This window comes from Schistocerca cancellata, chromosome 10, assembly GCF_023864275.1.
Source record: "Schistocerca cancellata isolate TAMUIC-IGC-003103 chromosome 10, iqSchCanc2.1, whole genome shotgun sequence".
In the NCBI taxonomy this organism is placed as follows: Eukaryota; Metazoa; Arthropoda; class Insecta; order Orthoptera; family Acrididae; genus Schistocerca; species Schistocerca cancellata.
This window is the reverse complement of record NC_064635.1, coordinates 146,519,342-146,523,591: the sequence shown is the minus strand read 5'-3', so window position 1 is coordinate 146,523,591 and position 4,250 is coordinate 146,519,342.

The window sequence follows — 4,250 nt, the reverse complement described above, 5'->3', positions numbered from 1 at the left end:
ACTCGATAATTCTCTACACCACAACGTCAGGAACAACACCGTTGTACTGCGCTGAAACATTGGATGAATGGGATATCTCTCCAGATCACTTCGATACCCGCCGACAACGGTCATCCGCGGTAGCACACAACACTGCGATTGATCGCTGATCACAGTGCGACGCCGCTCATGGGCAGTTCATGCTTTCCGGTCACTGCACCTCTCCAGACGCAGCCATTTTTCTTGTCGCGTTACAGCAGTCTACGCAAACGGCGGTAATATTATAGTCCGGCAGCTGCCAGCCTACGACCAACGGTGTGAGAGGACGCTAGACATTGGCAGGGAGTCCATTACTTGTCCTCGGTCGCCACATGTGAAGAGGTTGCGATGTGCCTGGTGCACACTAAGGCGACCCTTCTTTGAGGCTTGACGAGTATGACCGCTCTCGCGTTCCAGCGCAGTCCAACACCGGGCAACTGTCACATCCTAACGCCAGACAAATCAGAATAGTGCACGATCGAAGAGGTGGCCAAATGGAGACCCACAGTGCAGCCCCTTTCAATGCCAGATGCTGATAACGCTGTCTCGTAGCGGTACGCCGCATTTCCGTGTCCTGTACAGCGGTCACGTAACACCTGACGCTGTTCGCGCCCCTTACGCACGCCACCACGCGGGGTAACAATACTGGGCGCGAACAACACTGTGGCGGCTGTGCTTCCGGCCAATGAGAATTGCATCTCTAATGACTTAGGCTCTTGCGGATGGTGTGCACTTGTAGGGCGCATTAACAGCCGACCTTGTCTTCTGGGTGCTCCACTTTTTTGTCAAGCAGTGTTAGTTACAGGGTAAGGCGCCAAACGTTTCCACCTTGACTTTCGACGTTGAAAATAGTTACATACAGTTATCACCTAATCATATAGCGACCAGGCGCTAATGAAGAAGACCAACATCGTTCCTTCCTCTATTAATCCCCAGCCACAGCCAGTAATGTGGTTTTTTGTTTCTTTTTGCTGAACTAAGGAGCGTGTTGGACATTATTCTGCACTTTTTCTTCTCTACCTTCCAGCGTCTCTTCATTTGTCCACTGTGTTTCGTTTTAGTTTTTTTCTGTCCATCCTGCATTACGTCGGGTTGGTTTCTCAGTAAATTAGTTTTTAACAATCAGAATTCTAAATTTCACCACGAATGGCAATTTGTTTTATGTCTACATTAAATTTGCTAGCTGTTTGTTGAGGTTTTTCGTCGGTAAGACTAAGTCTATAAGTTTTTTTTTATGAGGAGCCTGTTTTGTTCGTTCTACATAGGTGAACGTGAAACTAAAATAAAACTAAACTCCGTCCGAACTGGCCTTGGAAAGGCCAACGATTTCGACCGATCGGCGTGTCATCCTCATCTGATAGGCGTCATTGAAACCCGATATGGACGGGTATGGGTCAGCACACCGCTCTGCCGGCCGCCGACGTCACCGTAAATCAGTAATCGCTATTTCCTGGTGGTGTCTGAAAACCTTTTGTAACATGGCAGATCTGTGATCACTTTCTGACCAAAGTCCATTTTCGCATATTGCTCTTAAGATTGTACCGAGAATTTTCCTTTCTTTTTTTTCCACTGTTTTTTATTTGGGATCTGTCACCAGTTATCATGGCGTCAGATAGTTCCTGTTTAAAAGCTGTGCTATAACGCCGTAATTTTTTGTTTCATGATATACATTTTTTATTGCATTTATTCCAAACGACAGGCCGATATGGTTCATTTTGTCATTCCCTTACCTTTTTCCAGAGTTAAAATAAACAGTCAATGATGATAATCCATCCCTCGTCTGACTCTGTTTTGATTTCGAACGTCTGGCGCTGCAGTCCGGAACCGCGGGACTGCTACGGTCGCAGGTTCGCATCCTGCCTCGGGCATGGGCGTGTGTGATGTCCTTAGGTTAGTTAGGTTTAAGTAGTTCTAAGTTCTAGGGGACTTATGACCTAAGATGTTGAGTCCCATAGTGCTCAGAGCCATTTGAACCATTTGATTTCGAACGGTTCAGAAAGTTGTCTCAAAGCATTAAATTTTGATGTTTGTTGGTCAGAGTTAGTTTGATAAAAGGCATCAAATTAAAAGTATATGGGACATTGTCAAATGGGAGAAAGGAAAGCCTGCCAGTGTAAAGAGTACATAATAATTAAACTAAGTGACAACGTTGTGACTGATAATTCACAAGTTGCAAATACTTTTAACAGTCACTTTCTAAACGTAGCATCAAAAATAAATAAATAAAATAAATGGTTTATTTCAACAAGCAAGAGAATATACTAAAAATACCGTTCCACAAAACTATAAACAACTAAAAGTAGTACTCACAACCTTCATTGAAAGTAACACAGTTATAACATTTCCAAAAAACAAAAGCTCATTAAGCGTTGATGGAATTACAAACAGACTTTTGAAAAGATCTTACAACTTTCTCAGTAATGTCCTTATTTAAAAATATGCAATGTCTCATTGCCACAGGGAAGTTCTCCAGACAGGTTAAAATATGCAATTGTTAAATCACTTCATAAGAAAGATGACCAGAGAGACTTAAACAGTTACCGTCCAGTTTCCTTAGTGACGTAGTTTTCCAAAATAGTGGAAACTATTTACTTAGCATATCACAGTTTGAATTCCAGAAGGGTTGCTTGACTGAAAATACTATTTATACATTCACTCGCCGAAAAGTATAAGCTATAACCAATAACATATCGCTAGATAGTATTTTTTAAATCTTTCGAAGGCGTTCGACTATGTAAAAAGAAACAAGTTCTATGGAACTGATAGTGTTATGCACAGCTGGTTTCAATCGTACTTAGCAAATAGCGTGCAAAAGGTTGCCTGAAAAATTCATATAGTGCCAGAAAGGTAGAAAACTTAGTGACTAGGGAAAAAGTCATGAAGAAAGTCCCAAACAGTTCAATTTTGGGTCAACTTCTATTCCTTATGTAAGTGAATCATCTTTCACATAGCATTGGCACTTTACCAGTGTTACAATAAATCCGATTAAAGAGAAAGCAGCAGAAGAATTGGTAAATGATACTCTCCAAGGAATTGTTAAGTGTTTCTCTGAAAATGAATTCAACCTGAATTTTGTTAAAGACACTGTAGTTCTATACAACCAATAGTCATACCAACAACTGACGTAACACATGAGCAGGAGTCAGTAAATAGTGTGGAAAGCTCCAAATGTGTGGGTGCACATATCGATGAACGCTTAAAGCGGAAGAAGTGTATTACTTAGCTTCTTAAACAATTTAGTTTAGTTAATTTTGCTCTTCGTGTAATTGCTAATCTTGGAAACAAACATATCAGCCTTTTGAAATATTTCACATATTTCCACTCAGTAATGTTTTATAGAATAATTTTCTGTGGTAAGGAAGTACTAATTGCACAAAAGCGAGCAGTAAGAACAATAAGTGGTGTTCACTCACCGACGTCATGTAGGTACCTCTTCAAGCAACTAGGTATGTTAACTGCCCTTTCACAGTACGTATATTTACCAATGAAATTCATCATAAACAATGCATCACAATTTGAGAAGAACAGTGATGTTCGCAACTACAACAATAGAGGGAAAATTACCTTTATTACCTATTGTTAAAGCTATCAGTAGCTCAGAAATGAGTTCAGCATACAGCAAAAAATATTTGGTCATTTACTCAGTTACACAAAATGTCTAGCAGGTAGCAAGGCAAGTTTTTAAAATAATTCGAAATCATTTCTCCCGGACAACTGCTTCTACTCCATTGAGGAATATGTACTTGAAAACTGGTGGCCAGACAAAAAACAACCAACTTGTTTTTAATCGTAGTTTCATGGATATCACTATAAAAATAATGTGTTCATTAATGTTAACATTAATGGTGTATGTACATACATACAAATCCTGTACAATGATTCGTTCCAAATCATTTCGATAATAGAATCACTCAGATTATTTGTGGAGCACGTAAGTAACTAACTGACTTCATTTTATTGAATCTTTTTTATACTGAGTGACCAAAAGTGAGTGGAAGGCTTGTTGCATCTGAAGGCGTGCCGTGAATGACGCGCGACTGCTCTCCGGGTAGAAGATGTGCCGTACGGCACTAGTGTAGACACGGTAGCCGAGTAGTCTGTTAAGGTGGCTGCACTTGTTAACATCATGCTCGACAAGCACGCAGGCGCAAGCGCTTAGATTAGATTAGTTTTTCGTTCAGTAGATCCATGCTGAGGAGATCCTCGTGGATGTGGAACATGTCAATTCTTTT